The 15,141-nt window shown below is 36.6% G+C and overlaps 1 protein-coding gene across 5 annotated transcripts in view; it reads right to left on the reverse strand.

Moving 5' to 3' along the window:
* CMSS1 (cms1 ribosomal small subunit homolog) overlaps nucleotides 1-15,141 on the reverse strand; it is a 383,625-nt gene that overhangs the window by 165,003 nt on the left and 203,481 nt on the right. The gene's annotated exons all lie outside the window — the stretch shown is intronic.

Consider the following 15,141-nt stretch of genomic DNA (forward strand, 5'->3'; position numbering starts at 1 on the left):
TAATAAGAGATGAGGAAGGACACTGTATCATACTCAAAGGATCTGTCCAACAAGAAGATCTAACAATTTTAAATATCTATACCCCTAACGTGGGAGTAGCCGACTATATAAACCAATAAATAACAAAATCAAAGAAACACATCAACAATAATACAATAATAGTAGGGGACTTTAACACTCCCTTCTCTGAAATGGACAGATCATCCAAGCAAAAGATCAACAAGGAAATAAAAGCCTTAAATGACACACTGGACCAGATGGACATCACAGATATATTCAGAACATTTCATCCCAAAGCAAAAGAATACACATTCTTCTCCAGTGCACATGGAACATTCTTCAGAATAGATCACATCCTGGGTCCTAAATCAGGTCTCAACCGGTATAAAAAGATTGGGATCATTTCTTGCATATTTTCAGACCACAATGCTCTGATGTTAAAACTCAATAACAAGGGGCGCCTGGGTGGCTCAGTGGGTTAGGCCGCTGCCTTCGGCTCATGTCATGATCTCAGGGTCCTGGGATCGAGTCCCGCATCGGGCTCTCTGCTCGGCAGGGAGCCTGCTTCCCTCCCTCTCTCTCTCTGCCTGCCTCTCCATCTACTTGTGATTTCTCTCTGTCAAATAAATAAATAAAATCTTAAAAAAAAAAAAACTCAATAACAAGAGGAAATTTTGGAAAGAACCCAAATACATGGAGACTAAACAGCATCCTTCTAAAGAATGAATGGGTCAACCAGGATATTAAAGAATAACTGAAAAAATTCATGGAGACAAATGATAATGAAAACACAATGGTTCAAAATCTGTGGGACACAGCAAAGGCAGTCCTGAGAGGAAAATATATAGTGGTACAAGCCTTTCTCAAGAAATAAGAAACGTCTCAAGCACACAACCTAACCCTACACCTAAAGGAGCTGAAGAAAGAACAAAAAAGAAACCCTAAGCCCAGCAGGAGAAGAGAAATCATAAAGATCAGAGCAGAAATCAATGAAATAGAAACCAAAAAAGCAATAGGACAAATCAACAAAACTAGGAGCTGGTTCTTTGAAAGAATTAATAAGATTGATAAACCCCTGGCCAGACTTATCAAAAAGAAAAAAGAAAGGACCCAAATAAATAAAATCATGAATGAAAGAGGAGAGATTACAACTAACACCAAAGAAATACAAACAATTATAAGAACATACTATGAGCAACTCTATGCCAACAAATTTGACAATCTGAAAGAAATGGATGCATTCCTAGAGACATATAAACTACCACAACTGAACCAGGAAGAACATCTTCCTAGGAACATCAGCAAAGGCAAGGGAAGCAAGGGCAAAAATGAACTATTGGGATTTCATCAAGATCAAAAGCTTTTGCACAGCAAAGGAAACAGTTAACAACATATCAGATAAAGGGCTAGTGTCCAAAATCTATAAAGAACTTAGCAAACTCAACACCCAAAGAATAAATAATCCAATCAAGAAATGGGCAGAAGACATGAACAGACATTTCTGCAAAGAAGACATCTAAATGGCCAACAGACACATGAAAAAGTGCTCCACATCACTCGGCATCAGGGAAATACAAATCAAAACCACAATGAGATATCACCTCACACCAGTGAGAATGGCTAAAATTAACAAGTCAGGAAAAGACAGATGCTGGTGAGGATGCAGAGAAAGGGGAACCTTCCTACATTGTTGGTGGAAATGCAAGCTGGTGCAATCACTCTGGAAAACAGCATGGAGGTTCCTCAAAATGTTGAAAATAGAACTACCCTATGACCCAGCAATTGCACTACTGGGTATTTACACTAAAGATACAAACGTAGTGATCCAAAGAGGCACATGCACCCGAATGTTTATAGCAGCAATGTCTACAATAGCCAAACTATGGAAAGAACCTAGATGTCCATCCACAGATGAATGGATAAAGAAGATGTGATATATATACACAACGGAATACTATGCAGCCATCAAAAGATATGAAATCTTGACATTTGCAACGACATGGATGGAACCAGAGGGTATCACGCTTAGCGAAATAAGCCAAGCAGAGAAAGACAACTATCATGATCTCCCTTTTATGAGGAAGTGGTGATGCAACAGGGGGGTCAAGGAGGTAGGAGAAGAATAAATGAAACAAGATGGGATTGGGAGGGAGACGAACCATAAGTGACTCTTAATCTCACAAAACAAACTGAGGGTTGTTGGGGGGAGGGGGGTTGGGAGAAGGGGGGTGGGGTTATGGACACTGGGGAGGGTATGTGCTATGGTGAGTACTGTGAAATGTGTAAACTTGGCGATTCACAGACCTGTACCCCTGGGGATAGAAATATATGTTTATAAAAAATAAAAAATTGAAAAAAAAAAAAAGATCAGAGTTTCATAAAGCATCATTCTTTCTTTAAACTGAAAGTCATTGGTCCTATTGAATTATCTTCATGTCTATTCTGAGATTTAAAAAATACTAGCATCCAATATACTTGTTGTAAAATTTACTAATTTGTTCAAAGCACTGCTTTATGAAGGGCCAGCACTTTTCTAAATGGGGTCATAATGCAGATCTTGCTTCAAACTCAAGAGCTCAAGAGCTCTTCTCCTTCTTCTTTGTTCTTTCTGACACTTAGATTCTATGAAAAAAAAATTATAGAAATTTTCTCTCCAATAAGGCAATTTTGAAATTTGGGAAAGAGCTCCTTGTCTCCTGGAGCTTTTTGCATAATCCTGTGTACCATTAGCTTACTTCTTGGAGTGAAGATGGTAATGATGCCTAAGTTGAAGGAAACAATCGACCAAGAAGAACGTAGTTGAGGACACAAAAACCTAAGTATCATTTCATAGCAACTCCAAAGAATGAGCTTATTATGTATAATGAGAGTTCTAGAGTGTGTCACCAGAAACTCGAGTTCTTTTAAATTTTTATTTGATGCCTAGAACAGCAGTGACACTGGAATGACCATGTTCTCCAATTTTGTAGGTGAGAACAGTAAACTGGAGAAACGTGCTGTGGGATTTGAGGTCTAGGCAATGAAGAAAGATCAAAATAGTTTTTTTTTTTTTTTTTTTAAAGATGGTATTTTAAGTCATCTCTATACCCAATGTGGGGTTTGAACGCATGACCTTGAGATCAAGTGTTGCATGCTCTGCGGACTGAGCCAGACAGGCTCCCCTAAAATAGTTCTTAGTATTAAGTATATAGCAGTATGTTTCCTGGCTTGGTAAACTTTAAATTCAATAATTAAAGATAAATGATTAAAAAATGTAAGACTATTTGAAAAAATGTTATCAGTCATTATTAATTTTTAACCTACTGTTCCTTCTGATGAGAGTAAGGTCAGAAAGGCTACCTTCTGAGGTACCTGGTGGCTCAGCTGGTTGAGTGACCACTTAGTTTTAGCTCATGTCACGATCTCAGGGTCAGAGATCTAACGCAGCCTGTCTCTGCACTCAACCAGGAGACTGCTTACAGATTCTCTCTCTCCTTCTCCCTTTCCCCCTCCCCCAGCTCATTATCTCTCCCTCTCTAAAATAAATAAATAGATGGATCTTTAAAAAAAAAAAAAAAAAAAAGGAAATGCTACCTTCTGGTTAATTTATATTTTTAGGTCTTTAGGTTTTGGCAAAAGATACCACCGTATCTGTAGCCCTCAAATAAGAATGGCCAAAGTAATGCTGGGTCTCACATGATCTATTTCAGACCTTCAAACCACCCAGAGCCTGATGGATTGATTCTGTTTCTATGCCTCTGGCATCTATCGTCTTTTGGAAGTTCAGTGATTATAGAGGGGATATTTTGGTTTTCTACTGTAAACTTGTACAGATTTTGAACTTGGGGAACTTACAGCTTCTGGCTATAAACTTGTCTTCTACTAAGAAACCACAGCACTAGACCATAAGTGACAGAATCCAGTTTTTAGGGTAACTGCAAATGATTTATTTGCAGAAGAGGAAAGTGAATCACAAAGAATGATATGAAATAGAAAGTGTCAGAGTAATAAAATAAATGAGGATACAAGGGTTTTAAAGGTTTGCAGGGAAATGAAGACATTACATGCCACAAAATTTTATAAAATAAGATTACAAGGTATATGATATGCTAGCAAAATTCTTGATTATAGTAAGGCCTTCCAGGGAATAAGAAAACTTGCATGGCTAATACCCAGGATGACTACTGAGTCAGAGATATTACTCAGAACATAAAATGTCATAAAATATATAGAGATTTCAAGCCAGTTTCCTTATTCCACACTCTTGTCCTCAATCTCATGTTAGTCATTTCCTCTAAAAAACAAAGAACCACTGCAGCTTTCCAGAATTCTCTTCCATTAAATTCTAAGTGAATAACTAAAAAGAAGAAAATCAAATGAAAGTAACCCATGAAGTTAGATGACAACATAAGGAAAATTCTTACTCCTTAATGTTGTGATAACAGCTTGAAAGAAAGATTACAGAGTGAATCACACTCATGAAAATACACATCAGCTTACATTTATATATAGTTTTAAAATAGAAGACTTTTAAATAGAAAAGGGATGAAAAGATAGTCAGTAGCTTTACTCTAGAATCCTAGAAACAGTTTTAGAGAAAAAAAGATCTGCTACCGCCTTTAAGGAGACCAGAATATCACAATTTAATTTGAAGTGGCAGATAACCCAAGGATTCTCAAGTTTCTTCATTAACTGACTCTTCAAAAATGATCTCAATATGCATGCTGCTGGTAATACAAAGTACATACAGAGGAATTTCATTCTTTGATTACTATGGTGCTGCTTCTTTTTCTTATTTGGTACGGTGGTGACAAGTAGATTTAGAACACATAAATAGGACACAGAGTTGAAAGGATGTGATGAGCTAACTAACAGTTACTAATAATGGGAGAGGTAGTTGTAGTACAGGTATGATTAACATTGGTCATTAGGAGGTGCTAAAAATGTCATCCAGCTTTACTGTTCTAACACATTAATTCTTGCAGGTCTGTATAATGTACACAGTGGGTCTCTCCAGCACTCAATTCATTTTTGGCTAAATTGAAAGTTAGATAGAGCCATAATTTAACCATTGTAAATACTGATTTTTAGTGATAAGACATCTTTAGAACACATCATTTTGACAAAGGAGAAAATAAAAATGAGCCTGGTATAGAAGTCTTTTATTAACAATTTTATGGTATGAAAGCAATTTTACTATATGTATTAACTACAATTTAAATAAAAACTAAAAAAAGTTTTATGATATATATAATATATATTATATATACACACACACACACACACACACACATACACACCATAATATACCATATGGTGTATATATATATATATATACACGCACAAACCGTGAATTTGAAAAACTAAAAAACTAATAAAAACTCGTTATAGGTCAAAATTAAACCAAGTCTCAGGCAAATACAAAATGGCTCATAAGGAAGCTGTGGACTATAATTAAATGGAGATTTCTGGATTAATATTTTAGACAAAACTAATTCTCACTTGGTCAGTGGATAACATAGACCGTGGTGTCATAAAATCTGAATCTGCTTCGAGAAGAACTACTAAGCAAAGGGATAAAAAAAAGTCTGCTTGATGAGTTTATAGCAACGTTTCACATATCTAAAATGTTAGGACAATTCAAGAGATTTCAGAAACAAGTAAAAGGATAAAAAGGACTCTTGAGCAGCCAAATGTACAAATTTTATGTACTTCACATATTAAAGAGATTCCTAGTGTACTCTTCTTATTTCAATGCATATCCATAGGGCTGGGTATTTTAATTTCCTGCTCACAGAAGATCAGAAGCACCACTTCTAGGAGGGAGGTTGAATGGGGCACCCTCATAGAAGTCTGTCAGTCTTCACAGCTAGGAAATTAGAAAAAGTATAAAAAGATAACCCAAGAGCCTCAAACACAGCATTCAGCAGCTGTTTAGTATAGTGGTAGACAGACTGAAGTATCCAAAAGGGCCTGGGAGGATCATCACATACAAGAGGTGCTAAACAAATATTTACTGAAATGAAGTGGACTGAACGATGACCTTGGGTCACTGAAAAAAGTTTAAATTATGGTCAACATATGTTCTTTTAAAGAAAAGAAATGGAAATATTTTAGAAAAATTTTCACCAAATATATACTTTTAAAGTTTTGTAGCTTATGTAGCTTATGATTGGGGAATAACTTCCAAGTGTTGAGAATATTTTATTATCTAAAATCACCATTCAGAGAATTCTAAAGAGTGGAGGTTTTCCTCTAGTACAAATATTTTCATAACATATTTTTCTGAGTGTAATCTTTAAACTTATAAACTTAATAACAAAATGTGGAAATATGATAGAAAAATTGTAATTTACATATATAATTTAAAGTAAAATAAAAAAGTTCTTCCAAGACAGATTTTAACTCCATTAACTATAGGCCATACTTACTTTTTCAAGTAATCATCTTCACTAGTTATAGAATCAAAAATATTGTGTATTTAATTATGTAATGTAACATAAACTTGCTATAAATATTAACACATTTTATCATATTGGTACAAAGTTTTAAAATACATAAGGGCTACACAATAGTTTGGAACAGACAAATAAACAAGACAGATTAATACACACACACACACACACACACGCACACGCACTTTCCTTACTATTTCCCCTTCTTTCTTCCACACATCTTTCTTTTTTTTTTTTTTTAAATTTTTTTTAATTTTTTTTTAAAGATTTTATTTATTTATTTGACACAGAGAGAACACAAGTAGGCAGAGAGGCAGGCAGAGAGAGAGAGGAGGAAGCAGGCTCCCTGCTGAGCAGAGAGCCCGATGCGGGACTCGATCCCAGGACCTTGAGATCATGACCTGAGCCGAAGGCAGCGGCTTAACCACTGAGCCACCCAGGTGCCCTCCATACATCTTTCTTATCAGGAGCTGGAGACAGCACAGAGGAAGATTGATTAGAGGAATAATGATTAAAAATTCTTAATTTCAGAGAGTCTAGAAAGGGAAATGCATATACAATTAAAAACAATAAAAGTGAATTATAACCTTCTAAAGATGCTATTACTGTTCTTATTCTCTGAAGTGTATTCTAAATTAAGTTAGTTCAGCAAAGCTAAACTTGTTTGTGTAGGACACTTTAGAGCTTTTACCAGATTAATCTTATTTGCACCGTGGCTCTTCAAGAATACTGATTACTGTTGGGGTGTCTGGGTGGTGCAGTTGGTTAATTGACTGATTCTTGATTTTGGCTCAGGTCATGATCTCAGGGTTGTAAGACTGAGTCCCGAGTCGGTTCGGTGCTCAGTGCGGAGTCTTCTTGGAATTCTCCCTCTCCCTCTCCCCCTCCTTCTTATGCTCTAAAATAACCAAATAAATCTTAAAAAAAAAAAAAAAAGAATAGTGATTGTTTTTCTTAAATTTACTTGACTTCTGATAGTACAACCCTCAGAATTGGTGTTCCACAGAATACACACTGGGAAACATTGATGGGCACCATAACAGGGTTTTCAAAGGCTATGTCTCATTCTCATCCTTTTAATTCTGAGAACTGAATTCTAGAACACAGGGGGAGCCTCTGATTTTGATTTTCAACTCACAAATGATTATGACTCATGTTGTCTGTTGTTGAATCACAACTCAGGATGCCCATATGCTATGCATTTAATACATATTTATGGAAACAGACAGTACTAAATAAGTATCACATCAGCCCTCCTATTAGTGATTCTTGATCACCAGTGGTACTATTTTCCATAAAACAAGACATTGGTACAAAGTATAAAGTAGACTTCAAGTTCAAAACAGGAAACAGGATCAGAAAGCAAATCTAAACTGAAGCTAGCTGGGAGACTGTTAGTATATCAAAAAGATGCGTATATTGGAGCACCTGGGTAGCGCAGTTCTTGGGCATCTAACTCTTGGTTTCAGCGCCGGTTCTCCAGGTCATGGGATAAAGCCCTGCGTCGTCTTCTGCATTCAGTGAGAGTCTGCTTGGGATGCTCTCTCTCTTTCTCTCCCTCTGCCCCTTCCTCTAGTGATCTCTGTCTCTCTTTCTCTTTGTCTCTCTGTCCTCAAGCTGGGAAAGCCTTCAGACAAACCACAACAATGGAATTACGTTGACCTATAATGTTCGTTTCGGGTTTACGACGTAGCGATCCAACACTTCTATACATCACAAAATGCTCACCACAATTTTATTTGACAGAGAGAGCACAAGCAGGGGAAGCAGTAGGGAGAGGGAGAAGCAAGCTCCCCACTGAGCAGGGAGCCCAACCCTGTCTCTCAGACAAATAATCTTTTTAAAAAAAAGATGAGCACAAGTGGCACTTCCTTCCTTCCTTCCTTTTTTTTTTTAAAGACTTTATTTATTTAAAAAAAGACTTTATTTATTTATTTGGGAGAGAGAGTGTGAATTTGTGCATTGTGGGTGGGCATAGGGAGAGAGAATCTCAAGCAGACTCCCCACTGAGTGCTGAGAGTGACCCTGGGGGTGGTGGTGGCTGTGCTCAATCTCATCACTCTGAGATCATCACCTGAAGGGAAATTAAGAGTTGGATGCTTAACTGACAGTCACCCAGGCTCTCCTAGGTGGTACTTCTTAATCAAAGTGATCAGGGTGATCTATTTGAAGTAAATTAACTATGTTCAAAAATCAGATAATGATTGGCTTGAGGTGTTAGGGATCTCACAGATTAAGAGAAAGCAAACTGGGCTATAAAAAACCTTGTTAGTGCATCTGAAAATAACCAAGGGAAGTGTTATTTGTTAGAAACCTTAGAAGAAAAAAGAGAAGTATCAGCCTGTTTTATTCCCTTTATTCTCATGTCATGTTCAAACAATTTCTGAGTTGGAATTAGTTGCCTTATGTATATCCCTGTATATATATACATATATTATGATCAATAACAGGGAGGGCCTAAGGATATAAACAACTCTAGCTCCCAAATCAGATATAAAATATCATCCATTACAAATTAACAGGGCTATCTTAGAAATTTGGTTAGCATGAGTCAGATTAGAAAAACCATTATTTTTGAGCATTTATGTTTGAGGGACACACACACACATCCACCCACACAGACATTCACACATCATTTCATTATTTCTTACAACTCTCAAGTATGGTTGAGATTTTACATTTGACAGTACTTCCTCTAACTAATCAGATGTTAAGTGATCAACTACTATGTACCAGGCAGTATGGCAATAGTGACAGATATAAAAATGAGTAAAACCAGTCAGTCTCTAAATTCATGGGGCTTTCAGTCTAGTGGAGGCAAACAGAAGAGGATACCAAGGCACAGAGAATTGAAGAGCCACTTTCTTTTCTATAATGTCAGTTATAGCTGTGGCAACTTTTTACCTCAATAATCACAGTATTCAGTATCAAGGACCATGAGAATTCTAGAAGCAATGAGCCTGAGATTGAGAATATTTAAAAAATATTATTCAACTACTTAGAAGGAACTTATTTTAGAAAAGAAACAAAAAGTATGGTCATTCTATTTTCTATTACTTATTTATTTTCTAATATTTATTTATTTAACTTCAAACAGTCTCTGCTTATTTTATATAATAAAACTTATTGGCCTTGAATAAGATTGCTGTTAGAATTTGCTTCGTGGATCCAGAAACCAATCCATCACTGGTGTCTTAGTCTTGATATCAACTCATTTTATAATTGAGGAAAAGACATGTGTCTGTTCTGACGACAGTTTAGCTGAGCTGAAACTGAACTGAGTGTATGAAATACTTTATTTGGCATGGGGTGGGGGAGTCTAAATTCTTCCATAAACATCAGAACTTCTCCCAGTCTTTATAATATTAGGGAGGATTCTTATTTCCAGATGCTCTTACCCTTTACTAAGTGACATGTATTTTTTAAAAAGCTCCTTATTTTGGGGGTACCTTGGGTGGCTCAGGTTGTGAGATTGAGCCCAGTCTTAACCTGGGGCTCCGTGGAGTCTGCTTAAGACTTTCTCTCCCTCTCCTTCTGCCCCTTCCCCATCCCCACTTGCTCTCTAAAATAAATAAATAAATCTTTAAAAAAAAAGAACAAAAGGGACGCCTGGGTGGCTCAGTTGGTTAAGCCGCTGCCTTCGGCTCAGGTTATGATCCCGGGGTCCTGGGATCGAGTCCCACATCGGGCTCCTTGCTCAGTGGGGAGCCTGCTTCTCTCTCTGCCTCTGCCTGCCTCTGCCTGCTTGTGTTCTCCCACTCTCTCTCTCTCTAACAAATGAATGGATAAAATCTTTAAAAAAAAAAAAAAAAAAAGAACAAAAGACCGAAAAACTCCAGACTTTCTCCAACGTTATAAAATACTAGAATGCTGGACTTTTCTTTGGAAATACAAAAATATTTTGTTTGGTTTTGTTCTTTTAATGATATTAATGAGAAAACCAGAGAGATTCTGAGGAAAGAAAGAAAACAGCACTGAAATTAATTTATTTTTATGTAATTCATATATAGCAGAACTTACAAATAGTTGACAACATATTAAGTCTACCAGTTTCCTTCCTAGTGTAAAGATATAAAAGGAAAAAATAATTTTTGTATATTTTATCCTTTTAGAATATAAAAGACAGATGAAAGTATTAGAAATCCTAAAACTTCTATTTATTTTTAATTTTTGGAATACTTGAGTTAAAAGATACTAGTCACCCCTTTGCTTCCCACTCACCATTTCCTTCACAAAGGTTTTTAAAAGAAATAAAATTTAGCTACATGATTATTAATATGGGAATTATCAGAATCTAAGTATGAGAAAGTATCTCTACAATATATTTCCAAGCACAAGGTAATTATTACTAAAATGGGAAATTCTTCATTTAAAAATATCTCTAATATTAAAATATTAAAACTCTCATTTAAAAAGTCATCCATCCACTCATTCACTTAACCAGAAGCAGAATGCTTTGCAGAATAGAAATTGTACCCACACTATATGCTCTTGGACCTATCATGTGGGGTCTATCTCTGGGTAGAAGGAACTTTGTTTTAGCCACTAAGGTTTTTTAACAGAATGCCAATGTCATTCTATCACTATTTCATTCAATAGTCAAGCTTCTCAGTCAGCAACAAGAAATGGCAATGTTCCATGGTCTTATCAGGATTTGCAACTATGAATATAAGGTATTTAGTTTAAAATTTTAAAACTGTAGAGGGGCAACTGGGTGACTCACTCATTAAGCATCTGCCCATCCCTGGGATGGAGCATTGTTTTGGGCTCCTCGCTTCACGGGAAGCCTGCTTCTCCCTCTCCTGCTTTCCCTGCTTGTGTTCCCTCCCTTGCTGTGTCTCTGTCAAATAAATAAATAAATAAAATCTTAAAAAAAAAAATTAAATCTGTGGAGATGGAAGAGATAACACAGTAGCAGAATCAAAGGGATACGGCATCTAACTGGTTGGAGTATTTTAAGCTATATCTTTTTGTTAACTTAATCTCTACTCAACAAATCTATCAATAGATCAATGTGTGTGCGGTTTGATGGAAAGACAAATATTCCCCCAAGGGAAAGCAAATTGCTAGGATTCATGACTCATCTACCTTTGCAGAAAGTGTACCAAACACAGACATCCTTCTTATTAGTGAAAAGATACAGAACATCAGGGAAAAGTTATGTGATGTTATGATGTCTTCTTTTGTCCCTCTCATCATACTCACTTTTGGAGGCTTCAATCTTCTATTATTATGGACTACAACCTCTGGTACTATCTCTGTGCCACAGAATCCTGGTTTTGTACTTCTAAAATTGTGTATTTTGCTTCCATTTGATAACTGTGTTTCAAAATGAACAAATACATGAGGACTTAAAACAGTAATTCAAAAGAAAAGCTCCCTCTGACGATGGTTTTTCCCAAGAGGTAAAGCAACCTTTTGAGGAATGTCAGATTTTCACCAAATACAACTGGAAAGCCACTACTCTAACCTTGGTTGGATTCTCTGACAAGTAAGTAAGTAAGCCCAGTCCTTTCGAAATACAATTAAATATACAGTAGTCCCCTCTTATCCACAGGGGATATGTTCAAGAGCCCCAGTGGATGTCTGAAATTGTGGATAGTATTGAACCTATATATACTGCCCCCCATGGATACATACCTATGATAAAGTTTAATTTATAAATTAGATTCAATAAGAGTTCAACAATTAATAAAATAGAATAATTATAACAATATATTGTAATAAAAGTTATATGATGTGGTCTCTCTCATAATATATCTTACTGTACTATACTCATCCTTCTTGTGATGATGTGAGATGATAAGATGCCTACATGATGAGACAAAGTGAGGTAAATGATGTAGGCATTGTGATGTAGTGTTAGGCTGCTCTTTACTTCTGATAATATGTTAGATAGAAGATCATCTGCTTCTGGACTTGCGGCTGACCCCAGGTAACTAAAAGCACAGAAGGTGAAACTACAGGTAAGAGGGGACTACTGTAATAACTCTTCTATTTCCTGAAATTCAAAAAGGCAAAATTCATGAAAATAGCTTTGAAATGTAAGTTTCTCTCAACAGTGTTTTTTAAAAAGATTTTACTTATTTATTTGAGAGAGAGAGAGAGAGAGAGAGAATGAGAGAGAGCAAGCATGAGAGGGGGAAGGTCAGAGTAAGAAGCAGACCCCCCTGCTGAGTACCTGATGCTGGGGGTGTGGGGACAGGACTCAATCCTGGGACTCCAAGATCATGACCTGAGCTGCAGGCAGTTGCTCAACCTACTGAGCCACCCAGGTGCCCTCAATAGTGTTGTTGTTGCCTTTTTTTTTTTTCATATCAAAATATTTAGTTATATGTCCTTTCCCTTGTGTCCTAGGCCACCTTCTCTCTTTCTCTCTCTCTCTCATTCTGTGACTCTCGTTCCTTGCCTCCTAGACAGAATATACTATGGAGGTCATTGTTGTGGGCGAATACAGACTGAGAAATCACAAAAACAAAAGTTTACGTCATTTGATAAAAAAAATAATACTTTACCAAATGGAAAATTCCATGAAATGAATTGACACTCCAATCAGATGACTTACCTAAAAATAAGAGAGATAGAAGAAAGTAAGAACCTGGTGTCATACTTAATTCTTGATATACTAGATTCTAAAAAGACATAGCAACTATCTTAACAACTGATGGACAATCCAAAACAAACAGAAACTATACCAGGGCAGGAAACACCAATTCCTTCAGAAACAGTAATTGTTAGAAAGGAAATGGCAAACAGGGAGTGAAAGCAATGGGGAATGGAAGTGGGATTTACTTTCAAATCACTTGATTCTCATATATATTTTTAGCAGGCCTGTTTTGAAAATGTGAACACATATGTGTATAAAGGCCATAGCTAATCGGTGGCAGTGTATGCCTACCACTTTCTCTCCTAAGACCCCTGGCTACTGTCTTAAAAAGAGACTGTCAAAGCCACAAACTCTCAAATATCTTCACCTCGTCTGACTCAAGAAAAAGGTGCCACTGTATCAAATGCTACTGTAATTTCCTCTGTTGACTTTCTTTCCCCCTTAACACTTGGATTTTTTTGGCTGTTTGCTTTTTTATTTTCCAAAGTGAACACTGATATTCATGAAATGTGCCAGATTAACAACTGGGGGGAAATTAAGAGCTTGCTCTATCAAGAGAAATGGCCCAGTGTAGTGGAGGTGATGAAAATTTCTCTGACACTGTGCTTGTCTATATACCTTAGCTCTGACCCACAGTCACCCCAGCTCTCCAGTTTTCATGGTCCATTAATGCCTCTGACTGCTCAGGTTGCTAACATGGGCAAGCAGTCTTGTTCTTGCTTTTAATGCAATCAATATTATTACTACTACTGTGAGCTCTAACTTCCTCAAACTATTTGGGAATTTATATTAGCTGTTAGTTTGCCTTAGGACAACAGGAGAATAAGTTGAACTGAAAATGAGTCTCATATTCTTGAGTAATATTACAGGTTTCATTAAAATCTACTAATATCTTTAAATGGGAGGCAAAGTGTTGAGTGGGCAAGTTGAAACAGGCCTTACTCAATACAGTCTCTGCATTCAATCTGAATTCTCATTTAGGGACATTCAACATTTAATAGACACACAGCTTTCATTTTTCCTTCTCCATAAGTCAATGTTATTATTCATTAGCAACTATGATGAAAGTTTGGTGGATGCTGAAGCTAAAACTATCATAAATGAGATCTGAAAATCATGTCAAAGAGAGAAAAACATCTCCTCGTATTTATATAGGTATTCCAGGTTCCTGAAAGGTCTGGGTACTTTGTAATCCTTAATCATTAATTATCTCTTTTATGCTCAGGGATTTATGAAACCATTTTGCTTCAACTAGGCAGATACCCAACAACTATTTAGTGCTGGCATTTCCTTTCTGTGCCCAAGCAAGACAATAAACTTTTCCTATCTAGAATTTATGACAATAAGGGAAGTAAAGCTAGCAAAACACATGTTAAATATTAATGGAAAAAGGAAGTACAACACTGAATGCTAACTGACTAATAATTACTCAGTAATTATTTGGAAAGATCACAATATTAGTCTCACAATTATTCCATCTTTGCTATTGTACTTCTTTTTGACAAAGACCAAAGTCTCTGCAGTTAGAGTAAATTTCCATCTTGAAATGGCTAGCACTTCCTGTAATTTCTAATCTCTAGAAGTGTTAGAGAATTGCAGGGTACCAATGACTGTAGCAACACATGGTAACAATTAGATGAAGGGTGCCCTGGCTGCATCTCACATGGAAATCTTGGAAAATTTGAGTTTGGGAACTTTGGCTCTTTTTTTCTTTGCCATGCACAGACTTTATCAACTGAGTCCTTATGGCATTAAAACATTTGGCACTGGCTCAAGTCTATGCTATTGCTGGCAGGAGATCTAATTGGGAAGCAGGGGTGGAGTAGTTACCTTTATCAGGAAAGACTTTAACTTTATGGAAAGGTTCTTTCCTCCCTACCGCTTAAGCAGCTTTACTGAAAGACTTTATCCCAGATGTAAGAACAGAGATTATCTTCAAGAGCAGCAACAACTTATTGTAATTATGTTAGTACAAAGATTGAGAAGGTGGAAATGGAAAATGTTTTGCTAACTTAGTAGATGAGAAGGGCAACATCCTTTATATAGGTCCCATGGCCAGGTTGTGCTGGGGAAACCAAATCCAACCCCTAATCGCCAGGG

This window comes from Mustela lutreola, chromosome 2 (genome assembly GCF_030435805.1).
Source record: "Mustela lutreola isolate mMusLut2 chromosome 2, mMusLut2.pri, whole genome shotgun sequence".
Classification (NCBI taxonomy): Eukaryota; Metazoa; Chordata; class Mammalia; order Carnivora; family Mustelidae; genus Mustela; species Mustela lutreola.